Here is a 12508-nt window from a genome sequence, read left to right as displayed (position 1 = left end):
GGTTTGTAAATTTTTTAGACAACGTTTCGTATGAGTCAAGATATCTGCAAACGATTTGGTAATTTCCTCTCCCGTTTTTGATTTCGGTGGTTCAGTCCACACAAATTTTGAAAAACAATCTATGACGACTAGAATAAGTTTGAAATTTCGATTTTGGTGAGCAAACGATCTCATTTCAGCCAAGTCCATCTGCCATAAGTCATCTATTCCTTTGATAACTGTACGGCGTCGAGGATAATTTTTTCTAATTGGTTTATGTAGTTCGTTGACAAGTTGAATCTTGTCTTTGGAAGTCATGACGACTGATGGTGAAGATGTGTGAACCCGCTTTTTTATTATGGTTATGCTTAATCTTCATTTTGCATCTTGTTGATTTCTTTGATAGTAGATTGCACCTTCGAATTTATTTCGGTGATTTGTTTGGAGATGTCACCTTGAAATTTGGTTAGTTTTTCATTCACTCGGGTTGTTTCTTTTTCGTGTTGCTCAATTAGATATATAAATGAAGCAAGTTCTTTATCGGTTCCATCCACATACTTTTTAACATCCTCCAGAGGGCGTTGGCAATTTCCGCTTTTTGTTGCTGTCGCAACGTCCAAACTTATCGATAACCATTTTGAAAATTATAATGTATTGGGGAACGTAGTGGCTCTTATAGAATTATTTTTGCCTCTTTGGGTTCATTGAAAATGGAAATGATTTCATTGTTGTGTGTTGACACAACCTAATGTCCAATACAAACATATGTACAATAAGGTGAAAAAGGAATACAACAATTTATTAATTAACGCGAAGAAGGGCACATACTCAAAGAGACTCACCCATTCTGATAATAAATCAAAATGCATGTGGAGCATTCGCTCTGAAATAACGGGAAGAGTTCGAAATGAATAGTGTTGCATAAAAGGAGACCCAAACGCAATAGTTAATAATTACAATAAATATTTGGTAGACATGGTACCTCAATTACTAGCAAATTCCTCAAATATTCCATTTCACTGTGATATCCCTGTAAATATGCAGTCAATGTTCGTGAGACCCATAACCCCAGAAGAAATAATAGAACTATCAAGAAAACTAAAAAATGAAACATTCCAGTGGAGAAGATGAAATTTCTGCTAGTATTATGAAAAAAAGTTTAACTGCCATTAACGAAATCATAACATATATCATCAATAACTCACTAAAGTATGGCATATTCCCAACAGGATTAAAAACTTCCATTGTGAAGCCAATCTTAAAAAAAGGTGATCCAGAGAGCGTAGAAAATTGACCAATATGCATCCCTCCCAGTTTTTCAAAATTATACGAACTAGCAATGTCAGTGAGAATTATAGAGTTTATGAATCAATGTAACTTATTTAGTAGGCTTCAACATGGATACTTACAGGGTAGATTAACACAACCGGCCATATATCAATTCACACAAAATATAACGAACATGATGGAATAAAAATTGATAGCTCTCGGGATGTTTTTGGATTTATCCAAAGCATATGACTGCTTGAATCATCAACTGATGTTAATAAAATTAGAAAGATATGGAATAAGAGGTTCGGGCGCTGAAGTGGGTTGAATTCTACCTATCAGATTGCCTTCAATCTGTAGAAATAAAACGAAATGGAAGAGTCTATGAATCCGAAACCCTTCCCACAGACGTGGGAATTTCGCAGGGGAGCATTGCCGGCTCTCTTTTGTTCGTCATTTATTTGAACGACTTATGTAATCTAAACCTAAACCAACGTCAGTTCAAAACTATCTTCGCAGATGACACAAGTCTGTTATCAGGTGGTGAAACCTTCCCAGAGATGATGTTAAATAGTACAGATCTATTCAACAAAAGTAAGGACTGGTTCAATAGAAATCAACTTTTACTAAATGAATCGAAGACACATATGATTTTGTTTAGAACAAACCAAGACAACATTGATTATCCAGGTAGGGTGGACCTTCAAAACTTTTTTTTTGAACTGTCCCACAACACCAAATTTTTAGGAATCCACATAGACGAGAACATGAATTGGACTTCTCATATTGATAACCTCGCAAACAAACTAAGTGGAATATCGTACGGAATTAGAGTTACATCAAAATATCTGCACAACGAGGCTAGAAAAACAATATACACGGCTAACTTCGAATCGGTTGAAACTAACTAAGAAAATTGAAGTTTTCAAAAGAAAACTGAAAAAACGTCTCATAGACTTAGAGCCCTATGATTCGAACGCATATCTCACTGAAACATTCATTTAAAAATATTCATAACGAAAAATCTGTACCTTCTTGTTTGACGCCATTTCATTCTATGATACCGACCTTTTGCAATAAAAGTTTGTAATCTACTCTGAAATAAACTGTTTATTATTATTATTATTATTATTATTACCTGCATCTCGAGAGGCTAGCAATGATTTGAGACGTTCGCATAGCTCGTTGGGATCGTCCCAATAAATGTATTCAATGGGTTTCATATTGAATGCCATTGCAAGAGGTAATGTTTTGGGTAGACATAATGTCATCGCAGTAGTAGTAGTAAGAGGTGTTTTAGGTTGAAAAAACCCAGTACCAGTTTTACGACGATTTCCTCCAGTAGGAAACAACGGTTTGATTATGTTGGTGTACTTGAATCTCTGAGTGCCTTTTAGATGCCCAGCCGAATTCTTGTGAGCACTCGATAAATCCAAAATCTTTTTGTATACATTCAAATCCTCAGCATTATAATTTTCAGGCATGTCGAGAAATAACAGTTCATATATACCGGGTGTTCCTTTCCAGTGATACCCAGCCAATTTTATGTATCCGCTACGCTTGTCAAAATCGATATCCTTTTGGCCTAGGATCCATTTTGAAGATACCTCATCATATATGGGACCGTATACTTTGTCGATTTCCTTGTCATTTCCCCAATGTTTTTTAATGTACGGTTGAGACATTATCGGATATTGATCGATATATTCTTCTAAAAATTGTTCACCAAAGATGTTTTCGTCATCATCATCCTCACCTGTACCTGCAACATGTTCGAGGGATTGGAATGGAGTCGTTTCAGGCTCTTCCACTGTCTCTTGTTTGAGTTTGGTTTTTGCCTCAGTTTTCAATGGAGTAGTAGCTGACTGTGTTGTTGTTTTATTCGCTATTTTTCTCAATGGAATAGACAGAGGTTTGAATATATATATATATATATATATATATATATATATATATATATATATATATATATATATATTTTTTGAATGATGCAACTAACTTTCTTCATTTTTAGTATTTCAATATTAAATTTTACAAAAAGGATTTGAAGCTTTATATCTGTAATTATCTGCGAGCGCTTTCGACAGTTGGTAGTACTGTCATCTTCTAGGCACTCCTCAAACTCATTTGAGGAGTGCCCGACATTGTCATAGAACACCTCCCACTCAGCGAAATTATTAAAAAATGGAACTGAACATGTGATTTTGCTTCAGTATCAATCAAAGAGTCGACATGAGAATAGCTGTTGTAGATATTCAAGGCTTCACCGTCGAGCAAAAATTCCATCCTAAAGAAATAGCCATTAGAATTGGAATTCGGTGTAGTAACTTTTTACTGCTGCCAAACACACCATTTTCCTGTTTAAGTAAAGAAGATCGCCGTACCGCCTGTTACTTGGAGCGAAACATTCATGGATTGAGGTATTCCTCTGGCTTTGTGGAATATAATCAATTGGATGTCATCCTCATGAAAAGTCTACAAGGTGTCGATGTCATTTATGTGCGGGGACATCAAAAACATGACTTTCTGACTGAAAAATTTCACCAGTTGAATATAACTACACACGTTGTGAATTTGGAGGGCTATGACAATACAACATGGATGGTTCCCACATTTGACAACAACGAAGGTGTCTCACCCTGTATGCATCTCCGAAACGTAGATATTTTATACAAATGACTTTGTGATATATTTCCAAAATAAAAATGTATAATAAATTTCTATTCAAAATCATTTCTCATTTTTTATCTAACCTCACCGCCTTATAATAATAATAATAATAATGAGTTTATTCACCATTATGATCACAACAAAAATATTATAAAATAGGGGTGAACAAACAAAGGCATCACAAAAGAAACATTTTCGAAAAAAATGTTTCTTGTGCGTGATATCGCCTAGTATAACATGAATAAATGAATGAATAAATATACAATACATAGATAAATACACGAATATCGTAGAAACATGAATAAATACACAATACATGAATAAATACACAATATATAAATAAATACACAATACATAAATAAATCCACAATATATAGATAAATAAACGAATAAAATGAATAAATAACTTGACAATATATATATATATATATACATATACACATACATACGCATATACATACATCCACATACACATATATACACACACATATGACAATGAACAATATAATATAATATATAATTAACCGGGAGTCGATTATGATGATTTTGATACAGAAAGTAGGAGGCATGATTTAGGTAAACTCAGACTGACTGTGAGCATTATTTGTCTGACAATTCGCTTATCACATTTCTCGGGTTGCTATTTATGAAGCATTTCAGTCGTTTTTTGAACATATTAGTGCTCTTCAGAGATTTAATCTCTTCCGGAATATGATTATAGCATTTTGGTGCAAGGTAAGAAAACGATCTTTGTGTTGTTGTTTCAGTCATAGAAGGAAGTTTGTAATAGTTTTTAATTCGTGTGTTATAGTTATGAGCAAGGAGTTGGTTGGAGTTTTTTGAAGTATGATATTTAATACTTGTGATGAAGAAGTATAACTGCCTCAGGTCTAAGATCTGTGATTCAGAATAAAGTTTGTCAGAAGGATATCTGAGGTTTTTAGAGTATATCAGCCTTATGAATCTCCTCTGTATCACTTCTAATTGGTTTATGTGCGTCCTCAAAGCTCCACCCCATGCTAGAATCCCGTAGCGTAGATGGCTTTCTACTAATGCATGGTATAACATTTTCATCAGGCCCACAGGTATGTTTTCTTTGAGTTTTCTGAATTTGAATAGAATGGTTCTTAGTTTCTTTAATACGTATGCTATGTGAAGATCCCATTTTAAGCGATAGTCAATGATGATTCCCAAGTATTTAATTTTTTTACAGGTAGTATGACAAATTTTTCAGTGACGCTTTCTATTTTCAATTCTTGGAAATCGGGAAGTCCAGGTGAGCTGCAGCTAAACGGTAAGTAATAAGTCTTGTCTGTGTTGATTGTAAGTAGTTTGTGCTCGAACAATTTTTTTATAATTTCGAAATCGTGTTCAGTTTCAAGTTTCAGTTATCAGATTTATAAAATATAGCTGTGTCGTCAGCAAATCTAATTATATCCCCGGAGCATCTCAATGAGAACAATCCATTGATATATATATATATATATATATATATATATATATATATATATATATATATACATAGATATAGATTATTATCGAGTGTGTATGATATACATCAAAAGGGGGAAATTCGTGGACAAGACACTCAAGAAATATGGAGGCAAACCGCGGACACGTGTTTCTGGCTATTGGCCTCATCAGCGCGGTGCAGCCAATTGCAAAGATGTACAACAACTGGTTGTATATATATATATATATATATATATATATATATATATATATATATATATATATATATATGTGTGTGTGTGTGGTTGGCTCCTGTTGTTGACTCCGTGCGTTTGTGTTGTTTCCTGATTTCGGCAAACAAGTGTTTCCCATCTTTCCACTTGGCTGCACCGCGCTGATGAGGCCAATAGCCAGAAACACGTGTCCGCGGTTTGCCCCCTTTTTTGAGTGTTGTGTCCACAAATTGTTCAATTTTTGATTTATATCATGCACACTCGATAAAATCCCTATTTGTATTTATCCTGGACCCGGATGTCACGAAGGTAGCTATAGCTGCCTCCGTGGTCATGTTAGATGTAGCCTGGGAATTCTAGGTCTTCTAACTGGAACCACAAATGTGCGGTTGGCTCCTGTTGTTGACTCCGTGCGTTTGTGTTGTTTCCTGATTTTGGCAAACAAGTGTTTCCCATCTTTACACTTGGCTGCACCGCGCTGATGAGGCCAATGGCCAGAAACACGTGTCCGCGGTTTGCCCCCCTTTTTTGAGTGTTGTGTCCACAAGTTGTTTAATTTTTGATTTATATCATGCACACTCGATAAAATCTCTATTTTTATATATATATATATATATATATATATTAAATAGTATAGGCCCTAGGACTGTACCTTGCGGTACTCCATAGTCAATCGGCTTTACGTCACTGAGTACACCATCAACATTTACTGACTGAGTTCTATTATTTAGATAGCTCTTGAAGAGCTGCAAGCAGATTCCTCTGACACCAATATCTTCCAATGACTGCAGAAGGAGACGGGTACTAACAGTGTCGAAAGCTTTCGACAAGTCTACAAATATACACAGACAAGGACTACTCTCATTGAGGGCTTCTGTTATTTTTGTTGTTAAAGCAATTATTGCGTCTTCAGTAGATGTCTTCTGTCTGAAGCCAAATTGATGTTCTGATAAGATTTTATATTTGTTGAGGAAAGTGACTAATCTGTTTTTAATTATTGTTTCAAATATTTTCGAAAGATGGGTTATTAAAGATATGGGACGATAATTACTTATTTCTTGAGTATCTCCTTTTTTATGTATGGGAATTACTACTGAATTCTTAAATGCTGATGGGAATGTACCTTGTTCAATGCATTTGTTTACAATATGCTTCAAAGGGTCAATAATATGATAACATATAATTTCAATTGTTTCAGCTCTGAGATTGTCAGTACCAACTGCCTTTTTATTTTTCAGTTCTCCTATTATGATCTGGAGTTCAGCTGAGTCTACCGGAGTGAAGACTAACGAGTTGAACATAGTTATTCGTCTTAAGCCAAAATTTGGATCTTTTTTGATTTTGTTGGCCATTTTCCTACCCATACCTGAAAATGTGGAATTGAATTCGTTGGCTATATCTCTTCTGTGTGTCAACACCCGCCCACTTTCGTCAAAAACGGAGTCAATATATTTGTGTGTTTTTTCAGTTTTACTAATTTCTTGTACGTCTTTCCATAATTGCTTTGTATTATGATTGTTTTGTTCTATTCGATCTTTATAATATTCTGATTTAGTTTTTTTTTATGATAGTGTTTAGTCTATTTCTATACATTTTGAATTCAATTCTGAGTTCAGTATCATCAGGTTGTCTTAGGAGAGCTTTTTTCATTTTATTTTTTTTGTTTATAGAGTTCAATAAACCATCAGTAACCCAAGGTGCAATTTTTTTATGTCTCCTATTGAATTTTCTTTCCTCAGTACATGCATTCACCGAATCAGAAATAATATTAATAAATATATTTGTCGCAGAATCTGCATCATTAGAAGAGAATACCGGGTCCCAGTTTATACTTTTGAACGTATCGTTGAGTTTTTTTTCATTAATGTACTTGATAATTTTAGTTTGTTTGTTGTTCTTACGAGTTTCATTTTCTAACATAATTTGAAGAATAGTTGTATAGTGGTCTGTTATTGATGTTTCTAGGATTATTGGTATTATTTGGTATTGAATGTCAACACTCGATTTTAGAAATATGTGATCTATACAAGTGCTACTGTTGGCTTGGACCCTTGTCGGTTTGTTGATTGTAGATATATAACCATGCTCATTCAAAGTATTCAGATAATCCGAACATACATCTTGGTCGGGATCTAATAAATTGATGTTAAGATCTCCTGCAAATATACAAATATCATCAGTATTCTTGGTGTTTTCTAGAAATAAATTCAATCTTTTTATGAATTCTCTAGCATCTGAATCTGGGGATCGATAGATTGCTGTAACAATTATATTTTTTCTACCTGTAGTGGATATTCTAATGTCCATTATGTTAATATTATTATAAATTTCATTCCGGTTAAAAGTGTGATTCAATGATGTTTTCACATAAACTACAACGCCATCATTTTGATTATAGTGACTTTCATTATTGGTCGGTCGGTAGCCAAGCGGTTCGGCGTGGGTGATTTGTTCACTCACTCGAATTGACTGCCGTGTTGGTCGGTGGTTCAAGCCCTAGTCTGAACGATCGATCTTCACTTGCTATCGTCCAACCCGTGTTAGGAATCACACGTTAAAAGGTAAGACCTCGTTAATCCTTAGCTCGCACAAGTTTCGACTTCTGAGGGTTGTCGTTCGTATGGGTGCGACAGCTGGTTAACGGAAAAACCGATTTTAAACAGACAGACAGATTATATAGCATGTCATATCCGTCAATAGTGTACAGAGTTTGGTCAACAATATTCCATATTTCAGTGAGAATCAAATAATCTATGTCTGAATTCAACCCTTGTAGAAGAATTTTAAACAGATCAAGATTTTTATTGATGCTACGAATATTCATGCTTAATATCTTGAAGTTAATGTTCAATGAATTGATAGTTAAAACATCAGTGCATTCCATAATATCTTCCAATGGATAAGTTATTATTTTGCTGACTTTGAAATCGCGTATATACTGATCCATTTTTGGGTTTTAGAATTAGTAATAGGGTAATAGAATTAGTAGTAGAGTAATAGAATATAGAGTATGATCAACAGATTAATCAATTAGGGGATTTGACCCAATCTGGGAATGCATAAGACTAGAGACATGGTTTGATTTGGACTTATAAACCTAAAGATAAACAGTGTAAAAACGCGATGATTACTTCAATGTTGAGTTGTGTCTTGTGTTTGGTCGTTCGGTGGTGTTTTCCTTGATTGGTTTTTTTGTCGTATCTGTTTTTGTGGTATTACGAGGGTTGTGTGTTATTTCCGTATATTTAACGGTTTTTCTTCGTGGAATTTGGATATTGAGGGGTGTTTCTTCACTTTCTTCTTTCTGGGTTTGTTTTTGTATATTCAATGGTGTACCTGGGTCTAGCAAGATAAAGATGTCTTCTGAGGATTTTTCCTTCTTCTCTTTGTTCGACTGTTGAGTCATTTGCAATGTGAATTTGCGTACCTTTTAATTTACTGGCATTTTTCAAAACCATAGACTTCTTGAGGAAAGAGGTGAATTCAATTTTTAGCGGACTTTTTCCAGATTTGCCTAAGGAATACACGTTGTTCAGATCCGATTCATCTAGGTTGATATCTGAAAGATTTTTTAGGATGTTTATGGTTTTTTCTGCTTTCAGTATTTCGTTGTCTCTCCTTTCTATGCCAAAAATCACGATGTTATTTTTCTTTCCTGCTCTTTCGAGGTATTCTATTTTGCTTTTTAGTTTTTGATTTTCTCTCTCAACTTTCTCGACTTTGTGTTTCATTTCCTCTACTTGAAGAGATATCCTAACTTCAACCGCCTCTATCGTAGCTTTCAAATCTTTCTTGCATCTGACCAACTTTTCAAAAATTTGTTTGTTCGTGATTTCGATTTCAGACATATTCAACGTGTACGGTCTGCTTTATATTCAATGAATTTTGTTGTTGATAAGATAATCGTTTGTATTGGTTTTTATATTCTGACTGCTGTTTATATGTGATCAAATTCAGGAATATGATGTTGTAGATCGTTTAGGAACTCGGAATTGAATCTCATTAGGTAAATATGATGTACTCACATTCGTATCTTGTTTTGGAAAATTACTGTGATGTATAATTTACGTGATATTCACTAAACTAACTGGAGCGATCACTGATATGTACTTCACAGTATTGCAGACCACACACATTTTCCAATACTCTTATACTCTTAACAAAAATAGAAAACGTATTCAAAACGGTTGAAAACGCACGAAAAACGATCGAAACCGCACGAAAAACGAACGAAAATGCACGAAAAACGTTCGAAAACGCTCGCAAATCGGCCGAAACTTATGCAAAACAACGTATTTTGAAATGTCATTGTCGAATACTTCGCTCCCCCATTGCCCTCACGTTGAGTCCACAACGCGTAACCCCTCGACACTTTTGGGTGTCATCTTTCTCCTGATGATGCTAACTTGGTTAATAAAGATACGAGACTTAGTGCCCTTTTGGCATGTTGGAATGCTAGACTTCTGTTATACTCACATGTTTTTTCTTGAATGATATATTTTGATGCACCCTGTACACTTCAACGCCATGTTTTTTCCTTTTGATGATGTATTTTGGGACATACCGTATACACTGTTATTCCTAACCCTCCATTTTCAAACCGGCAACGCTACATTACTCCTTAAACAACGATTTATTTTACAACACCTGCTTGCGATAGGAACGTAAAACATCGATACCATCTCCATCTCTCTTTGCCTCGATTACGTCACACGCGTCTCTCGCTCTTACACTCACATACACATCTTTACATGAAATATTAATTATTTCCCAAATCTAAGTATATTTTCCTATCTTCAACATGATAATGACGATTACAACTTCCCTAACATTCTACGGAAATCAAAAAATGCAGACAAGTATTTAAAATGAGTCAATTTCGGTCCCGACAAAACTAACACTATAAATACCCATCATTCGGAGTTACTTTCAATGTCTTACATTGGTGTAGAGGCTAAGGACAATGTGTACTAAGCGGACGATCCGGGTTCGAATCTCATAACCATAAACTTTTTTTAATTAGAATCACGTGACAAGGGGGCCTGAGGGGCAGAGTCACAAGGGGGCCGATGGGTAGAGTACTAAGGAGGCCGAGAGATGAGGCGGAGTACTAAGGGGGCCGAAAGGCGGAGTTCCATGCTTTCCGATACTCATTCCATCCTGTATCGATGACGTCACACGTTTCCCTCACTCCTGTTTGAACCAATAATTGCAAAAAGTTTAGTTACATAAGAAAATACATGAGAATTTGCGCTCGTGGCTCTTTGTTCATTTACTGTTGTCATTTAAAAAAATTATCGATGACGTCATATCTCATATTTGAGACACACTGTATAATTTTTTTTTGCATTAAAATAAAGAATATTCAAAATACTAATCGACGTGTCCGAGCATATTTCCAAAAGAAACAACACCTTTGAGTAGCAGATTACAGCCGGTTCTGGGCCTCCCCCCACCACTATGATGTATTAATTGCTTTTTTGGTGTTGTTCAGTAACATCAAGGCGATGTGACCTTGAAGGGTCTGGTGCATGGATCGTTCAGAATTTTTTTCATATGAGATTTTGTGTGTGTGTGTGACATAGTGACGTAATTAAATTTGATTGATGTGTGTGTGTGAGAATGCACGGTACAGGGTTTCATCATGTGCTTGTCTATGTACAAACATACGTCTGCATACTTCGAAGATCCTTCAAGTAATGAATGTTCCATCGGTGTGAGCCCACCAAGTTAGTAGTGGTGTGACGTTGCAGCAACAACCGTTCAACGGTGAGAGAGCAAGATGTTCACTCCACGACGTGTGGCTGAGTAATGCGTATTCATCGGTGTGCCCTCACTTCTCTCGATACAGTGAAGGCTGTGACGTAACGCATCGCTCTAGCCTCGCTATCGATGGTGACACGCAGGCAGCCGAGGACTGTCTGCCTAACGTCTACCCTCTACGAGAGCGCAACGACCACTGCCTGTTCGTATCGACATCTGTTATCGCATCCAGTTGGGAGGTGGGCTTGGCTGTGACGTCAGGCATCTCTAGTGGGTAGCAACTAGCAATGTGAACCTTTCACGATTTCATGGCGTGATTTCATGGTGGGGGTGACTCGCACTGTTTAATATAAAAGAAATGCCTGGCACACTATGAAATCAGTAGACGAATATATCTGCAGCAGTTAGCAATTGGTAGATTGTTATTCAGTTCGTAATGTTTTATTTATTTAAATCCTATTATATACAATAGAAAATGATTACAAAACAATAAATAAATATAAATAGTTCATAATTATTGAATAGTGACAATAGATAATTGTTCCATAAATATGATATATATGAATTAGGAAAAAAATTACAATACATGATATAAGTCAGTTACAAATGAAAAAAAATCATAAAACAGTACATGATAGAGTGGAAAAATGAAATAGTATCAATAATTTGCTAATAATTTTTCAATGGGAGCAGAAAATGCGGCATTCCACCACTTTGGACAAAATTTATCCCTTCCCTGTACTACCCCTAAATTGGTTGGTATCATATTACCTTTTTCATCCAACCCTCTAACGGAATACGAGGTACTAAGCGCTCTGTCTGAAATGAAAAATAAAAAATTTGCAGGCTATGATGAACTCTCTATAATCACTCTCAAGAAAATCATTCCAACAATTATTAAACCATTAACTTATCTTATGAACCAATCTCTAATACAAGGTATTTTTCCAAATGTTTTAAAAAGAGCGGTAATTATTCCCGTACATAAAAAAGGAAGCCGCAAAGAAATTGAAAATTACAGACAAATTTCTTTACTCCCCTCTATATCAAAACTTTTTGAAAAAGTAGTTTCGGTAAGAATAATGGACCATTTGGAAAATGAAAATCTTTTATGCGATTCCCAACATGGCTTTAGACGAAAA

The sequence above is a fragment of the Leptinotarsa decemlineata genome, unplaced genomic scaffold (genome assembly GCF_025532065.1).
Source record: "Leptinotarsa decemlineata unplaced genomic scaffold, Ldec_3_MD MMD2_P_RNA_scaffold_9, whole genome shotgun sequence".
Classification (NCBI taxonomy): Eukaryota; Metazoa; Arthropoda; class Insecta; order Coleoptera; family Chrysomelidae; genus Leptinotarsa; species Leptinotarsa decemlineata.
Note: the sequence above shows the minus strand (reverse complement) of the source record.